The following is a 19629-nucleotide window of genomic DNA, read 5'->3' as shown; positions in this document are numbered from 1 at the left end:
AATATAAACAGACCAATCACAAGCAGCGAAATTGAGACTGTGATTAAAAAATCTTCCAACAAACAAAAGCCCAGGACCAGATGGCTTCACAGGTGAATTCTATCAAACATTTAGCGAAGAGCTAACACCTGTCCTTCTCAAACTCTTCCAAAAAATTGCAGAGGAAAGAACACTCCCAAACTCATTCTATCAGGCCACCATCACCCTGATACCAAAACCAGACAAAGACGTTACAAAAAAAAGAAAACTACAGGCCAATGTCACTGATGAACATAGATGCAAAAATCCTCAACAAAATACTAGCAAACAGAATCCAATAGCACATTAAAAGGATCATACACCATGATCAAGTGGGGTTTATCCCAGGAATGCAAGGATTCTTCAATATATGCAAATGAATCAATGTGATAAACCATATTAACAAATTGAAGGAGAAATTTGATCATCCCAATAGATGCAGCAAAAGCTTTCAACAAAATTCAACACCCATTTATGATAAAAACCCTCCAGGAAGTAGGCATAGAGGGAACTTACCTCAACATAATAAAGGCCATATATGATTGCCTTCAGAGGGAACACAGTCCTGCTGACACCTTCATTTTGAACTCCAGAACTGTAAGACAATAAATTTCTATTGTTTTAAGCCAAAAAAAAAAAAAAAAGTCTAATCACCTGAAGTCTAGAAAAATATTGAACACAGTTATAATAGTGATGGAATTTAGGGTGACTTTTCATTTAATTTAATTTTCACACTTTTCTATATTATTTGAAATTCCAACATGAGTGTTCATTAATAATTTAAAGATTTTTTTATTATGAATTTAATTAAGAATAAATATATGTTTAAAATAGTTACATTTTTCCCAGCATTTTTAATTTAGAAATATATCTTAAATAATCAGAGATGCACACATGGGTTTACATATAAGGATGTTTGTTCCTAATTTTGAAAACTGGGAAGCACCAGAATAAGTAACAACATTTGTTACATAATGTATGCTGTATCCAAGTGGCAAAATACTATGCAGCCATGAAATATAATGTATAAAATAGTACATACTGTATGATTTCAGTTTGTGGGAAAACATGTATATATGTACAAATACTTAGAAAAATTGAAAGACAACAAAATGTTATGTTTTTACTTCTGAAGGATAGAGTTACATTACTGATATTTCTTTGTTAATTCTTTATAATTTTTACATAATACAATTAAGAATATATAGTATGGACAGACTCTTGCCGTTGTTCCCAGTGCTATATGTATATATTCAAACAAACAAAGACTCACACACACAATCTACATATATTGTGGAAAAACACAAGTGTGAGATAAAATATTCTTTTTCCTTCTCTTCTCAAATCCATCTTCCTTTTGCCACATGTTGCTCACCTTGAAGCAGTCCTTTCTGGTGCTCCTTTACCCAGAGCTCAGTAAGAGTGCTCTGTACTCAACAGGAATCAAAGAAGTGTACCATCCAGGAGACAGATAGCCCTTTCCGAGAAAAGCTCTATTTTCATCCTTCCTTGCCCCTCCTCCTGCTCTTATTCTGGTACTTTTGGAGATTAGAGATTTTAATTGTATGACTTGTAAAATGCCGTTTTTCTTCCAACAGCTGTGTTTATGGTATATAATCTTTTAGCTGCCTATATGCCAACATTTAAAAGCATTCTGATGGATAATACTCAGCAAGGGATTAATCTTTTCCAGCATCACCCTCTTGACCTGCAAATGTACATTAGTGGGGGGTATAATGCCTGCTCTGACATTTGTTTGCAGTGTATCCAAATACATTCTGGAATGCACATTCAGGTTTCCTGGCATTGAGACAGACAGGCGAGTCAGCACTAAGACATATAGTTCCCATATGCCAGGGTTAAGGGAACTAGGAGTTGTTGAGCCTTTCACTGAGCTTTGCACTGTGTACTTTCATGGCGTGCTCCCTGAAGGTTTACTCTGCTACACATCAACTGTACCACCTAAAGTACAGTGGGGTCATACGGTAAAAAAGATGGATTAAGGCCGGGTTTGGGTCGCCTCTCGTGTGTTTTCTGTGTATCATTTGATCAAGACCATCCTACAGTATAGACCAGTAGAGGATTGCCTTTGAGGACCTTCCCTGCTTTTCCACCCTCCGGCTTCTCTCATGAGATCTGAAATTTCAGTTTCAAATCCTGGTTTTGCCATCTGCTATCTCTGTGAGCTTGAGTAGATTACTTAGTCTTTCAAAGCTCTGTGATGGATATAATACTATGTATATCACAGGGATTGGGGGAAAATGAAATAAATCATGTAAGTGAACCAGTGTAGACCTGGAGCATAAAAATTACTGTATATGTTTGTGGAAACAAAATAACATTTTATGTTTTAAGACTGATTATTTTGAGTCATAACAGAGTATTATGTTGTTGTTGTTCATGGTTTCTCTGTTGAGATAAAACTCTTCTTGGGAGGAGTAGTATTATACTATATGCTGGAAATAGTTGACAATTCAGGTTGACAGCTTCTTGAAACTAATAAGACCCACTGGGGAAGGATCACAAAATAAGTGTATGAGGGGATCAAAGAAGCAAAGTCCTTAGTCAATGGATCTGATGCTCTGGCATCAGTTATTATCTTTTAGCTTGTGTAATTTCCCCACTAATGTTTCTACTATATATAAGTAATGATTTTTCTCTGAAAAACCAGTTCATATACTGTTCTGTTTACAGGGATCTAGTCTTATGGCTCTTAAACATTTTTCATCTTTTTTTTATTAAACAATTCAAAAGAAGAATACCATATAAACAATACTAAAAATGTAGGTCAAAGTGTAATAGTTTTTCCTACTCTTAATCGGTTTTTGAGTTTGAGCTTGAGTTTCCTAGTTATGAGACAGAAAACAGGAATAGAACTAGCATAAACCTTGAGATCATGCAGCTCTTGGATCAAATCTTGCTCTGCCATTATATTAGGTGAGTAATTTGGGGTAAACCGCCTAATCTCCCCAGTCTGTTTCCCTGTCTGTTAAATAGGATAATAATATCTATTTTGGAGGATTGTAATTAGGATTTGATGAGATAAGATATGGGAAAATGCGTCTATCACAGACTTTGATGTGTTGGCAAGCAAAAATGGTAGTTATTATAATTGTCATTATAATTATTTTATTATGTTGCTAGCTACTGTCACATTATTCATATTCTCAACCAAAATGCTTTGAGAGAGAGAAGGGACCAACACGGGTTCGTCAGAGTGTGAGGTCCACTCTGAAGTAGTGGTCTGAAGTAGTAATTGGTTTACCAGATGGACTAAAAGGAGATTGCAGTTGTAAATAATTACAAATGTTTTAAATATTATTTTTCTGGTTAGGGAGAATTTCAAGTTTTGATTCATTTTTAAGAGGAACCATTAAACACGATTACTGCAATATGTAATGCCCTCGAGCCAAGGGATACTAGAAGCACACCTCTAACTGAACAAAGCTCGGTTTATTGGCTCATTGCAAAGAGGGAGAACACACCATGGACCTCTAAGAATGATGGCCGTAGGAAGAACTTCTGGGATTTGAGCATGTGGTAGATGACTTGGGGGCAGGTTCAAGGAAGTGGAGATTTGCATTGGATTGGATGCTGTCAGGAAGCAGGAGTAATTTTATGCTTGAGTATTTTAATAAATCTTAGCTAGACATGGAAGGAATAAAGTAAGGCTAAAGGAACAGTCACTCATATCAGCCAAGACGGGGATATTCTTGGTCATTTTTGTGGTTTAGTCTTTTGTTAGTAGTCTTTTTGTCTTGATCCACTGTAGTCACAGAGTGGCCTTTTCCCATGCTGGTATTCTGTGAAATTGTTTATGTTCAATTTCAGTTTACACCACTGCCTGGCTGAGAGTGCCAGGACAGGTCCTGTGATAGTGCCTGGCCAATTCCCAGCTATCAGAGGCTGCTTTCCTCTCTAAGTTTCTCATTTTCAAAGGATAACACTTACAGGTCAAGGAGGCATCCCTAACCATTTATTTTGAGTTTAACTCCTGACAAGAACGGACCAACACCAGGGTTTCCCAAACTTCATTCAGTACCATATTATGTTAATATAATTATTACTTAATATTTTTAACCAGTTCCATTTTAAATTAAATGAATATATTTTATAAAGAAACTTTATATCATTTCTATAAACAGACATTAATATTACTGACTCACAATAAGAGGTAAATAAAATAAAATAAAATATAATGTAATATAATATAATATAATATAAAATATAATAAATTCTAGCTGGATGATTTTGCCTACTAAAGGTTCTGAGGCTAAAGCCTGATCTCTCTTCATTTTAAAGGGAGTCTTGAACTTGAAGAGAGATTTAAAATTATAACCGAACTCAGCTTTTTCACTTGATATGATTGGAAGATTGAGAAATAAGCAAAAATTAAACTTATTGCAATGATTACCACCACTATTTAATACAAAGTCTGCATGCTATCTTAAACAATCATACCCGCTATCTCTTTTACCATGATTGTACACCTCTCACATATTGAAAAACACTAACCTGTACATTCTGTACACATGACTAGCTTTCTTAGTCTAAAACATCCAGAAAATATTTTTGCGTTTGGTGATCCATTACAGCTGCCTTACTGAAAACAAGGTGTTTTCATTGGAAAGAGAGTGGCTCTAATTCATCTTAGTAACAGTTTAGTACATGTTGTTTTGCCCATAGAGGGAAGGACCTTATATACTGCACTGGGATTTACATAAAACCTAGTTTCCAATATACACCATCTTGCAAGTGCTCTTTCTTTGTTTACAATTGTCCTTGCTTCCTTTAATTTCTAAAGCAGCAAGATGAAATAGCATACACACACAAAAATAAAACTAAGCCAAGAAACAAGACACTTGGGTCTCCTTCTTTGTAACTACTGCTGTGACATTGGGCACATCACTTGCCTTCATTTTTCTCATCACTAAAGTCTCAACCCAACTCATGAATTGTTGTAAGGATGAAAGAAAGTGATAAGCTGAATAATAATATTATTTACTAATAAGAATCAGACGTCTTCTACTATAGGCAGCTTGTGTTGTACTCAGCTTGTGTTGTACCCTATAACTCTTTCTTTCAATGAAAGACTCCACATAGCCGTTTTGATCACATAAGAGTTAATCTTAAGCATGTAACTTTTCATGATAATCTAAACTTTAGTTGTGGATTGAATGCTAAGTTGTTTTCCTTTCTTTTGAACTTTGGAGGCCCTTTTCCAGATGGTGTCATGTGGCACACTGTTTGTGTTGTAGTTCCTGATGACTTTGAAAGCTCATTCCATCAGAGATGCCTCACCACCCCACCAGGGACCCAGAATAGCCAGCCTTCCCATATGTTTCTCCATCTCTGCACTCTAATTTCTTTTGCTGCCTTGCCTGCATAACAAATATAAATATGGGTCTGGACCTGGATTTCTCCCAGATGAGCAGACTTCAAAGTAAGTGTGAGGTCTCCAGGAGAAGACTTTTCCTTTGCCCATCTGTGTGCCCATTGCCTGCTATGTGTCTGGTTTTCTTAGTAATAGAGTGATTAAAGGAGGTGGCAAAAGTAGGGAGACGGGAGAGAGCCCAAAGTGGTTTGTGATTATCCAGAGCTGGAAGTGAATGGGAGAAGCAAGACAAAATTAAATTCTCCATCTGGAACAACACATTAGGTTGAGAATGACAAATCTGGTGCGAGTAGCAGGTTAGCAGTGACATGACATCAACACATATACCGTAACTTTGCATGTCATTATTTAACATGCTAATATATCACTATTATATGCTCATTACTGGCAGCAGCATCACACTGAACAAGAGATCATTATTTACTTGAGGGCCATGTCAGTGACTGATGAGGATAGTATAATGCAGCAGCTACCCTAGGTTTTTTCATAATGGAAATGAAGTAAGACTTGTGTGTAAGCTGAACTTGAGATATGATGGAGAGAAGTAGAATGGTCTTCCAGTTCTTTCATGGGGACTTTAATATCATTCCCAGTCTGAGTATACAACATTCATCTGCATTACTCTTCCACTTACACTTTTTCACTTTTTCTTTTTGCTTTCTTTCTTTTCTTTATCTTCTCGTCTTTTAAAAGTCTTTTTCCTTTTTTTTTTTTTTTTTGCCTCCTTGTTTCTTTTTCTTTTGTAGTCTCTTCCTATTGGGCCAAGGGGTATTTCCCTGTAAATGCTATATTTCTCCCTATTCTTAAACAACCTACAGGTATTCACTGAGTATCTGTTAGGCTCTCAGTGCTCCGCAGTAGTGGGGTTCTATTCATGGTTGTTGATTCTAACTGCCTTCCTTTCAGAGCATTGCACATTATGAAATCATGGGATGCATGGCTTGCCTTAATATAATGGTACTTCTTGGCAGGAGGGATGACAAAGGCCAAAAATGAAGGAGCCATTAGAAGGAAAAGTTCATCAGACTGTGAACTTGTATGCAGGGCACATTAGCTTTTTCATCCTGTACTGTTTTATAGGCAAGATGCTTAGTAAATAATGCTTGCAGAAGGAGAGCCATTCACCTTCATGGATGATGTTTGCTAACATTTTGTAGACTAAATAGATGAATAAATGAATGCAGTTTCTTCACTTTTATTTTCCTACCCTTCTTTAAACCTAGACGTCTTTTTCATTACATTAGGTAAATGTGAGAAGAGTTGAGGAAAATTTGGTACTAATTATTTCAAAGCATTCTTCTCTTATTACTAGCCCTTTACAGGTGGGGATATGAAGCAATCTATCACATTTCTTTGAGGAGTGAAGTGACTAAGGATAATATTTGAGTATTAACAATTTAATTATTACCACAGTCTTGGAAAATCCCATCATCCTCTTTTTCACTCTTCTTGACCATATTTGGCTATGAGAAAAATAGACTTGTCTAGAAAAACATATTTTCTAGGACAATATTTCTTTTTACAGTTCTCATATTACCTCCTGTCAGAAGCATACAATCACAGATTTGCTATTAGGACCAAAGTTCTAATAGGGCTGGGTATAGGGCAGCCAGGACCATTTGGGGATATAAGCTCAAAATCAAAGTCTAAGAAATCCCTTGTCAATCTAATATCTAATAATTCCTCTTAGATCATTTAATGTCAGAATTTGCTTTAAAAAACTCCACTAGAAAAATTCAATATGGCACATAAAGTTGACGTCAATTTGGAATATTAACTGTTTTATCATTTTTCCCTTTTGTTGGTCATTTTCCTTTAACATATTTGCAATTTAATTTTGGTGTATAACCATTTCTTTATTGTTTATTTTTCTGACCTTATTACCAAGCTCAGCACCGTAGTAAAATTTTTCAGTATTCATTAATCTAATATTTATTGATATTATTGCTATCAAATCTTAATGGAACTACTTTATGATTTCATTTGAAAAAGCAACGTGCCAAAAATCAGATGATTAATGATTTTTAAAAAGGTTAAAGAAATACATTGTTCATTTTGAAAAATGTAAATCTTATATCATTCTCTATGGACTTACTAATAAAACCTCTTGCTAAAAATTGTAGTACTGGAATAAAAACCTTTTCTGTTGTTCTTAGGAACTTGGTAAACATTTATCTATATTAAAAAAATAACTTTATTTATTAAAAAATAAATTAAATTAAAATATAAAATACCTTTTCATTGAGTGACAAGGAGGCAATATATATTTTTCTTTAGCTACCTTGCCAAACACTATTGGGACATGTTAATTCATATCACAGTACATAGACACACCAAGGACAGAGCCAATGGTAAATGCTGCCAATAGAAAACTAGCCCTGCTAGTGAGGTAGATTAAAGATAAACATCTGTTCCCCACTTCTGCTATGGAATCGTTGCCAGTAGACCATATCTGATAGATGATCTACATTGCTCATTATTTAGTTTATTCTTTTCAAGGATGATAGGAAGAGTAGGTCTAAAGTAGCCATTAGAGAAGTTTAGGCTTATTTACGATTTTTCACATAACAACTTTGGTGAACCTAACCCATCACCCCTACTTCCCCCAAATGTTTTGATTTTGGCAAAACCTAAACACATTTGACAGTGGCACTTTTTTTCTTTTATTTCTCAACCTACTTGAAATTTAAAGAAAACACAGTCCATACATTTTTGTCTTTTTTTACACTTAAATCATCTATATAGTATTTTGTAAACATAAGTTAATATCCAGAAACGTGTTGTGTTTTTCATTTCTAAATATAGAAGAAATCCCCCTTTGTCACGAATAAATTAACTTGTCCCTAGGAAGTTTAACTTTTATTCCAAATTATAAAATAATAATTATAACAAATATGGAAGGGCTTGGTTATAATATTTCAGCTACAACAAATATTAAAAAGAGATTGTCGATCAGATGTAAAGAACTAGGCAAAGATGACTTGGTTAATTTAAGTACATTAGAGCGCTCACTCTCTCTCTCTCTGCGTATAAATATATATATATATGTATATACATATATAAACACCAGTTAACCAAAGGCTACGTTTATCTTTGAGATGGACCAAATCTAACATGAAATTTCTAAATAGTTTTTTTTAATACATTGCATTTGGATAGAGGAAAAAATTTTTCAAGACTCACTAGGGATGCATATCTGTCAGTTTCTAATCAGAAACTTAGGAAGCACACTAAATATTTCATCAGAGAGATTTAATATGGGACTCAATTATTCAGATTTTGGAAAGCAGCAAAAGGAAAGAGGGACCATTGATATAGCTCAGAGATAGTGATTGCAGGAAGCAGCTACTGACCCTAGAGCTGGGGAGGGCTCAGGGAAAAGATGGGGTTTTCAGAACCTCGAGGAGGGGCAGTGTGGAGAAAGGGGCCCTATGCTGAGGAGCTTCTGCTCTAAAGAGGAAGTGCTGCCCAGCTTAGGTGCTTGTGGGAGGGGCCTGCAGAGCTGGGGCTCAGCCACAGGGGAAGGGTTACTACCTGAGTGGGGCTGGTAACTCTCAGGGGGATCCTGCACAGCTAGTTCTGTAGCCTGTTGCCACAATGAAGGTTCATTGCTCATGCAGCGTGGGCAGGTATAACAAGCAGATCAGAAACACTGGAGTCCCTTCCCTCATCCTCCTGTCTTCACACCCTTCTCTAGCACCCCTTATTAACAAAACTTAACAAATTAGAAATATAGTTTGTAGAGTCCCAGTCACAGCCTCACAAAGCAGAGGAGAGAGTTGAGGCTGAAGAGTAGACATTTGTATTATATGCAACTTATAAAGTACTTATAGTGTCCGAAGAATGAGTGTGTTGAACATAGTGATGGAATTATCAAAGTTTCAGGTATGGAAAGAAGCAGTTTGGAAAACAAAATTCTTAATAAAATTTCACATTTCTTGGCTAGGCATACAAGGTCATTTTCAATGTGCGTATCCCAACTCCAACCCTACCCATCTCTACAACCTCATTTCTTTCCGCTTTCTTCCAGACCTTACTGAAGGTGTCACCATTCAATACTAGTCTTTTACATACATGTCCTTCTACACCCGCCATCCTTCAGCATTTTCTCAAATTCCAGCCCTTTCTTGCAGTCTTCCCTGACTCCCCCAGTGTGTGTAATTCCAGTGTCTGTGCTCTAGCAGTTAACTATGTCATTTAATTTACCCCTCTGTCTCTGCCACATAAGAGAGTGTGTCCTGGAAATTTGGGGCCATGTTATATTTGTATTTATATTTTTACCACCTAGCCCCATGCCTGTTATAGAGTGTATATCTGATGAATAAATTAATGCTAAGTGAGATTTCAGGAACTTTTGGAACAAAAAAAAAAATCTAATTGAAGAAATCTATTTTTTTTGAGATTTGGATATGAATGTGTGACATTCATTGTGGGGAGAAGGAATCTGGAAAAAAATAGAAGTAAGAGGATTAAAACAGGCCCAGCAAACAGCTGAAGCCTCAGAATCAGAGGGCAGGCCTGGGCTACACTGCACTTTTTGCCACAGTATAAATCTTACTCGGTGATAAACCCAAGAAGATGTACAAAAAAGCTTTCACAAATCAACATTTCCTAGGTATATGAAAGATCCATTTGGAGTTCAGGCCTACCAGTTCAATACCTTTTCCCTCAATAACCATAGCAAGCAGAGGTATTTAACTTCATGAATTATAAAATGACAAGAAACATTTCTGTATTGGTTGTGGATTCAATCCCACAACAGGTTCAAAAGTTCAGAAGCAGCTAATACCCAAATTTATCATAGTAAAGGTTACTACATGAGCAGCATTTTTAAATAATATATACTTTAAATTATTGAAAGTAAGCAGCAACAGGTAAGAACATGGTATTTTTAAGTATCCTCTTGTTTCCTAAAATGCTTCAGTGCTTTTCAAATATTCCTTAGAGTAATAAATAATAAAACTGTGTACACTTTAATATTAGCAGACAGCTGCTTGGTATATTTTACTGTAAGTAGGTATTTTAAATCTCGTTTTCTCCAAATGTAATAATTATAATAGAACGCATTGAATGCTTGCTCTATGTCTGGCACTACAGAAACATTTTATAAACATTAACTAATTTAACAATCTTATAGAGTGATTTCTGTTATCAACCCCATTGTACAGATGAAAAAACTGTAGCTGAGAGAGCACCAAAAACTATCTTATTTTGACCTCTAAAGCTTTGTTTATTTTGTTGCCTTATCTGGAAGGTTTCGTCTCTCTCAATTCACTACTTATGCTATTCTCTCTTCAAGGCCATTTTAAAATCTCTTTCATGTACTTTCCTGCAATCTTCCCTAAGTTTTCTGGACTAATGTGGCTCCTTCTATGCAGTTATTCACTAATTCCTTCATCCATCCATCCATTCATCCACCTATCCATTCATCTTTATTAGACATCACTGTGTGAAAGGCTGTGGGAATTCCCTGGAGACCTTACGTTGGTTTATATGCTGACTTGTGTTTTTGCTTCACAGAGTAGGCTTGTCTCCCTAATGAGATCATAAACTGCTTGAGGGCAAGCATGGTTCTGAAGCTTCTTTGTAAATGAAATCAGAACCTGTATGGGTTAGCAGATAACAAAGGACTAAGCTCTAAAAAATACTTTGGGCCAGGAAGTCCAAAAGAAACTAGAGTAGGAGAAAGGAGTGGTCAGGGAATTTGGAGAACCAGGAGAATTTTCAGTACTATTCAGTTTTTCAGGGTGGTATATAAAGTTGACACACAAACAACCAAAAAAATGATTGTATTTAGATAGAGTTAGTTGGAGACCAAGGCTCTTCTTCATGGCATGCAGTGCTTCAACTGTCTGAAAAGAGACCACTGGTGACTAGAAAGTGGTATTAGTCCTGCAATTGAGAGCCAGATTGCAGAGGGTTTAGGAGGTTGATGAGGAAATGAAGGAAGTAGCTTTAGATCTCTCATTCAAGTATTTGACAGAAAAGAGAAGGGAACTAAGATGCTAATTATAAAATGACAAAGAATGAGGTTTTTAATATATGAGAACCTATCCATGTTAGAAAGTAAAAAGTTACAGAGAAAGGGTTGAAGAATTTCCATGATTGGCAAGAAATTATCCCTCCCCCCACCTTCTATGGGAAGGAAAAGAGAAAATAACCCAGTTCATTCCTCTGACCCCTTAGGCAAATGCCAGCTAACCCTCTAGGCTATTGAAATCTGTCCTTCATTCCTAGCTGCCAGACAGAGCAGTTCCTTTCCCTGCCTAAAAGGTTCTCTTACAGATATTGACCAAATATAGTTGCTTTTTTCTTTCATCACCATTCAATTTGCTTAAATAAAAAGTCCAATGAAAAATGACTCCCTTGAATATATCTATACTGCATCCATCCTCTCCCGTTATTTTTGGATGTCCCTCTGGAGTGACTTGGTTATATGCATGGAACTCCCCATTCACCAAGTCTAATACGCAAGTCTTAAATTTTTAAAATTGCCATGGCGGTCTATGGACAGTAGAGAAACAGTGCAGGTCGTCCATTTGTAACTTAAAATCTGATACTCTGAATCGAAAGGAATTACCCACCATATCCATCTCTATTGCATTTCGTGTCTCCTTTTCCTCCCCATCGTTCACCAGATAGTAATGTTCTCAGATCAAATATCCTCTATAAATTGAGAGGACATTTAGCTGATTTATGGGGCTTTTAGCTATTATATACTTACCTATTCAATAAAAGTAAGTACTTACATCACATGACACATATGCTACCTTCACAATATAAGATCTTTCCTTCAAGGGATTCAGGCATCAAATTGTAATGAGATTTCTTGTAGCTAATACATCACTTAAGGGCAAACTGACATTCTGAATCTATTTCTTTCTTTTTTTTTTTTTTCCTTTTCCTCAGTGGAATTCTGGATACCACATTCTTTGTAAGATCCTTAACATTATTAAGATTTTTATTTTCTTTTTTAAACAATGTAAACCTGTCGAATAAAGAAACTAGGAGCAGGAATACTGGTTTTGCACTTAAGGGCTGAAAAGGAATATTGCCTTGGTCTTTTATACAGCATTGCCAATTTCTAGAACCAGAAGCAGAGTAAATGCTGCCTTAGCATCTACGCCATAGGAAAACCTTGAGGGTGAATACATCTACGTGGGATCTGATTTTGGTGTATCAATCAACACATCAGTAAGCAATGAACAAATATTTACTTCTCCAGTAGAGTAAATTCCTTGAAAGTCACTGTAAATTCAGGCTTTCTCAGCATCAGCACTATTGACATTTTGGGTCAGACGGCACTTTATTCTGGGTGGCCATTCTGTACATTGTACATAGTTTAGCAGAATCCCTGGCCTCTACCAGCTAGAGGCTAGTGGCACCCCTCCCCAAGTTGTGGCAACTAAAAAATGTCTCCAGACGTTGCCAATAGTCTCCTGGGGGGCAAAATCACCCTCAGTTGAGAACCACTGCTCTAATCGGACCTACCATGTGAGTATGATTATTGCAAGATTCCAGGCTATTTGTATCTAAGGGTAGAAATTTACTCTTACAGCAAAGCCATCCTATGACTCTGGGAATATGGGAAACGTTGCTTTTGTTCCCCATTACTATACTACTTGGTGTGTGAATGTTAATGAATTAGTAATTGTGGTGATAAGCACTTTCAAGAGGGGTTTTAGCAAACCTCTTTCCTATCTTGTGTTTTAAGGAAGGCTCAAACATTAAAGCAGATCTGAATCAGAATTATGGAGTAAGTGAAGCTGGTTGCTGGTACTCATCCCACAATACTCTTCTTTGGAGTGACCTAAAACCTACTTCTCACTAAGGATTTCTCTATTTCAGACCTAAGCAACATTCATTATCCGTCATCTTATCGTAACTCAATCTGATATCGTCTAAAACTGAATTTAGTATCCTGATACATGCTGAAGGTTGGTTCCCCACCCTCTGTATGTGTAGGACACAGCAAGAAGATGGCCATCTATGAACCAGGACGTGACCTCTCACCAGACGCCAAATCTGCCGGCACCTTGATCTTGGACTTCCCGGCCTCCAAAACTGTGAGAAATAAATTTCTGTCATTTATAAGCCAGCTTGTCTATGATATTCTGTTATAGCATCCTGAATGGACTAAGACGTATCCCACTGCAAAAATAATTCTGCTTCCCATTTGGCCAGTTTCTACTTACGGAGCCACCATTCTCTAAAGGTCTTATCTGACCTGTCCATATCCTTCTCCATATCCCAGAAGTTTCCAAGTCCTACTGGTCTTTCCTTGTCAGTGCCACTTCAGTTAAACACTACCCCTCCACCTCTCTGTTGCCAAGGATCAGCATCCTCGGGGTCACCTGGCTGAATCATTGCCACACTTCCAAGGGCTCCCAGCATCAGTCTGTCCCTACCTCAGACTCTCCTGCATGCTGCTCTCAAACTTTTAATACTGTCTGCCACCCTCTTCAGGAACCTGTATCATGTAACTCTAACTTAATGAAACAAACACACATTTTCTAGCACGATATTCTGGATTGTTCCTCTGTTTACTTCATTTTTTCACTTCAACATTTTGTTTGTTTTGTTTTTGATTTTGTTTTCAGGTCAGACTAAGCCCTCTAATCCTTATTCACATCCTGATCACCTCAATCTCTGTAGTTTATGGTTCCTAATCTGTTATTTTCTTTCCTCCTTGCTGCAAACCCAACTTTATACTTGTAATAACGATAATTACTATTTGTTGAAAACCTACTCCTGTCAGGTACAGGGCTAAGTGTTTTACATATGTTACGTCAGGTACTCTTAGCCCTACTTTTTTTTTTTTTTCTTTTTCTTTTAAATTTTATTTTATTTTTGGCTGCATTGGGTCTTCGCTGCTGCGCACGGGCTTTCTCTAGTTGTGGCGAGCGGGGGCTACTCTTTGTTGCAGTGCGCAGGCTTCTCACTACGGTGGCTTCTCTTGTTGTGGAGCACGGGCTCTAGGCACACGGGCTCAGTAGTTGTGGCTCGCAGGCTTAGTTGATCCACGGCATGTGGGATCTTCCCAGATCAGGGATCAAACCCATGTCCTCTGCACTGGCAGGCAGATTCTTAACCACTGAGCCACTGGGGAAGTCCCCCTTAGCCCTACTTGTAAAGCTCTGAGAAGTTAAGTAATGTATCCAAGTTCACACAGCCGGGATATGGCAGGATCAGTATTTGAATCTCATTCCAACTGGCTGTAGCACCCAAGTTCTTAACCATAAATGCAGTGTGTTACACAATCACTTATGGGTTTATATATTTGGTGTTAAGTGGAAGATGGGTAAACATAGAAGAAGGGGAGTTCCTTTCCTGAAATGGCTTGTCTTCCAAGTAGGATCTCTGGAAATTAACTCTTTTCCAGAGTAAGTTTGACAATCCATGAGTTGTTCAATTGTAAAGAGAAACAGCAGAGACTTTGATGACAGAGAAGCTGAAAATTTGTATGCTACAGAACTAAGAATATAAAGCACGACAGCAGTTGGCTGGTAAGTACACCCAGAGGGCGCCTGAGAGACCCACCACTAGTCAGTGAGGTCAAGAATGTAACTCAAGAAGAGGACAAAAAAAAAAAGGAGGACAAGGAAGTGGATTAGACCCTAACACTGAGAGTCCAAGAGTGACTAGAAGAGGAAAATCTTTTTCTAGAAAGGAAAAATTAATGATAAAATGAGAGCTCTACCTATATTACAAAGAATTAATTGGGTATATGTATTTTTCTTAAGTTGAGTTTAGTAAATTTTTATATGGAAAATTATTTGTTATTTTGGTTCATGTAAGTTAATTTATTTCTATTTAATGTCTTTATAAAGAGTTTCATTTAAGGTATTGTACAATTGTAATGTAAGAGAATGTAAACGTTTGAAAGGTACTAAGTGTACAAGATAGGATTCCTTTTGCTGGATTTTTCTAGGTTATCTGTTAAATAATGAGCCTCTTCCACAATTAGTCTCAAAATAAGACAGAATTTGCTTATTGCCTGATTAATAATATTATATTACGCACCGTGGGTAAAACAAAAATGATTGTAATACAATTTACAGTCCCAAAGGAGCTTACAATCTAGCAGGGTAATTAAGACAAACTTACAAATAGGTATAACACAATGCAGAATGTTAACATATGCTGTAAATGTTCTAAAAGGGACTTCAGATAAGATTTCTGGAAAAAGAAACATTTGATGGAGTTCTTAAAAGAATGGTTTGGAAGATGTAAAAAGGAGATGAAGGAAAAGAAGGGATCTTAGGGGAAACACTATAATACTCTCATATCATATAAAGATATCGTATCGTATAAAGATATGAGAGTGGGAATGGGGAAATTGCTGGGGTCTTGTTCCATCAACAGCCATAGGTAGTGTGGGAAATTTCAACAAATTTTCCTGAGCACTACCTGTGTGCCAGGCACGCTGATTAAAACCCGGACCTGCCCCCAAGACCTGGAAGAAGCCATTGAGGCCATACCTTGGGGAGCTTCTAATCTGACATAGAGACTGAGAGATTTACACAATACATAACTTTTTAACATTTTAGATAGGTGCCTATTTGCAATATGACTAGAAATACTGTTTACGCAGATGAATCTCATAGGTAGATGAATACAGGAACCTAGTCAGGGAGAATCTTTAGGAGGTTATTATAATGGTCCAGGAATAAGATAACGCAAGCATGGAAACAGACTTATAAATGAGAATTACAGCAAGAGAGGTGATCAAAATTTAGCAATTGATTTGTTGACATACATGTGTTAGCAATGATTTATCCCTTGACATCTCACAAACTAAATTTCTTTGCTTTTCAAAACATGGGAAAATCTGATTAGTTTTCACCACTGTTTATAAACACAATTATACCAAAAAGACTTGATGAGACCTTCAATGGATGTATTTCAAGAGCGGTATGACGTAGTTTGATCTTTGGCTTGAGAAGAAACCTGAAGAATTAAAATAAAAACTTTCTGTCAATTCAGAAAAAAGCTTTGGAGATGATAGATAATTTTTTTTTAAGTCAGAAACAAAAATTAAGCAAAACAAAAGAAAATTGAAAAGCCTGGTTTATCTACACTAGGTACATTCCAGAAATTGAGTTGGTAGAATTGATGTAATTCTTCTTCTATGTTCCTATCTTTATTTTAAACAGAACTTAATACAAACAATAAAGAGCCATAACTTTTTTTAAAACTAAAAGTCAAATATTTTAAAGGGAAAATTAACTTAAGGAATTTACCCCAGCATATCACATCCGTTGATTGTAAGTATCAAGACATTTTAATTTTTTTCTTCTAACAGTATAAAAATAAACAAAATATTTCATTCTTAATAGCTACATTTAAAAAATGAGAAGGATAGCATTCATGATGCCAATGCAAATACTGTATCAATACCATACAAGCATACCAAATGCCAGCCAGCTTGGCAAAAACATCCTTTCAATAATGTTCTCAAGCCCAGCGCCAGCACAACCCTTATCAGAGCCAAGGTCGAAAGTATAAAAACACATGCTAATCTGCAATCCTGTGTGCCAGCGTCGAAGGGCACGAGGATTGAATTAACGTTCTGGAAACTTTTCTTGAGGGGTAGCTCCTTCTATTGCAGGTGATAGAACCAAAGGGCACGTATAAAATCTCTGCAAAGGAGAAATCTGTTGTCACTTGCGTTGTCTGGTGATACAAATGGGAAAACTAAGATACTGCTAGTTTCCAAATTACGTCTCTTCACAGATAGATAGATGCTGCCAAAAGAATCGGTCAACCCAATGAAATGATTGATCTTACCCGAGCTTGGCATCATGTAGATTAAACAGTGGATGGAATTTTCTCCCTACTTTTTATCTGGTTGGTATAGTGTACTATAGTCTAGTCAAAACATCACTGAAGCATGAACAAATTATATTCAGCAGTCAGGCTGAGAATGTTGGAGGTGTCTACCCATGAGTACAGCAGAGGAAAACTTGAACTTCATCCAAAAACCTTTTCCTTGTTCTCGGTGAGTCTGAATGTGGACAACATAAGAAAATTACCTGAATATTCTTTCTGATTCAGAATTACACTGATATACTGCTAACAAGAAGTAAAACTTTTTTTTTGTGGTGGGAGGGGTAGTTAGAAAGCCAGTGTCATTATTTTTAACAGAAAATTATCTAAGGGAAATTCCTAGAGCCACGTTATGACATTTAATATTAGATTTGTATTAGAGAATTATATGCAGTTCTCAAACTTATAATGTAAAAAAAAAAAAAAAGGCATAGGAAACTTTGAATTTTGAGACTCTCACCATGTGTTGGAATAAAAGGACCCATAGTGGTCCTTTTGTAGAATTGTTTGGTTAAAAGCACACAAGTGAAAAACATGACAATGATCATTTTTCGAAACCTGAAAATAAATTCTGACTGATGAGCTAAACTGTTTCTCTCTCCCCTGGAGACAGAAAAAGATGCAGTGTTTTTACTTTAAGTGAGAGAAATTAAAGTAAGATGTAATCAACTTCTGAACAGAACTTTCTGCAATGCGATAGAACTGTATCTGTGTCGTCCAGTATGTTAGCCACTAGCCATATGTTGCTAATGAATACTTGAAATGGGGCTAATGTGACTAAACTTAAATTTTTAAGTTTATTTAATTTTACCTAATATAAATCTGAATTTAAATACTCACATGTGGCTCCTAGGTTGGATAGTGCAGGTCCAGACAGTGTGAGTTGTTAAACATCATACATACGATCCTCAGTGCAGTAGAAGATGTCGCCAGTCTCACAAGGCCCTTTGCTGATCTCCTTTTACATCAGGTTGGGCCTCCTCTACCATAGTCACAACTTTGTCTCATTTATCTAACTAGGATTCCATAAGTTAGAGTGAATTCTGGAATTTGAAAATCTGAAATAGCTGAATAGAGGCCTCATTTTTAAAGCTTAAGAAGTAGAAGTTATATTGAAAAGGCAACTAAGGAGCCCGCAAGCCGCAACTAAGTAGTCTGCTTGCTGCAACTAAGACCTGGCGCGACCAAGAAAAATAAAATAAAATAAGGCAATGAGGGCACTCAGTTATCATTTGGCTAGGGAAGAGCTTGAGAAAGATTAATTTTATTGTCCAAAATGTATCTCTTGAGAAGACCACAGATGGTAATATGATATAATATCAATGTTACAGATGATGTCCAATATAAAATCAGTTTGTGTTTCAAAAGTTCATATGTACATATAGTAAAGAAAAATTTATGGATAGCAAAGAGAACTCCGAATGCATTTTCCCACTGAAAACTTAAAATTAGGTTCCAAGTGAACCAAATTAGAGAAATATTATATGATCTTGCTTATATGTGGAATCTAAAAAAAAAAAAAAAAAAAAGATACAAATGAACTTATTTACAAAACAGAAACAGACTTAGAGAATGAACTTATGCTTACCAGGAGGGAAGCGGGGGAAGCCATAGTTAGGGAGTTTGGGATTGACATGTACACACTGTTATATTTAAAACGGATGATCAACAAGGACCTACTTGTATACTACAGGGAATTCTGCTTGATATTCTCTACCAACCTAATTGGGAAAATAATTTGAAAAAGAATAGATACATGTATACGTATAACTGAATCACTTTGCTGTACACCTGATCAACTGTACTCCAGTACAAAATAAAAATTTAAAGAAAAGAAACTGAGGGCTTCCCTGATGGTGCAGTGGTTGAGAATCTGCCTGCTAATGCAGGCGACACGGGTTCGAGCCCTGGTCTGGGAAGATCCCACATGCCGCGGAGCAACTAGGCCCGTGAGCCACAGCTACTGAGCCTGCGCGTCTGGAGCCTGTGCTCCGCAACAAGAGAGGCCGCGACAGTGAGAGGCCCGCGCACCGCAATGAAGAGTGGCCCCCGCTTGCCACAACTAGAGAAAGCCCTCACACAGAAACGAAGACCCAACACAGCCAAAAATAAATATTAAATAAATAAATAAATAAATAAAAGATTATTAAAAAAAGACAGGAGATGCCAAGAAATATTTGAAAAAAAAAAAAAAAAAAGAAACAATCTCTCAATAATATTACTACATAGCACCAGGGCTGCTATCAGTGGTATGAACTGATACAGCCATACAAGTAGCTACAATATTACAATACTTTTATATACTTGCTAAATAGCCACTGCTTTACTCTACCCCCTCACAACCACTTCCCCTTAAGACTCTCAGACCTCCCACAATCCAGATCCTA

At 36.7% G+C, this 19629-nt stretch overlaps 1 long non-coding RNA gene across 1 annotated transcript in view; it reads left to right on the top strand.

Moving 5' to 3' along the window:
- Positions 1–19365, top strand: part of LOC309625524 — a 129902-nt gene extending 110537 nt beyond the window's left edge. Inside the window, exon 3 of the long non-coding RNA XR_014242563.1 lies at positions 13379–19365. This is a non-coding gene — a long non-coding RNA (uncharacterized lncRNA). The remainder of the gene's footprint in view (positions 1–13378) is intronic.
- The last annotated feature ends 264 nt before the right edge of the window (positions 19366–19629 follow it).

Source organism: Balaenoptera borealis (assembly GCF_965194805.1).
Source record: "Balaenoptera borealis genome assembly, chromosome: 3".
Classification (NCBI taxonomy): Eukaryota; Metazoa; Chordata; class Mammalia; order Artiodactyla; family Balaenopteridae; genus Balaenoptera; species Balaenoptera borealis.
The sequence above is the reverse complement of the archived record's forward strand: the minus strand, read 5'-3'. Positions and strand labels throughout refer to the sequence as shown.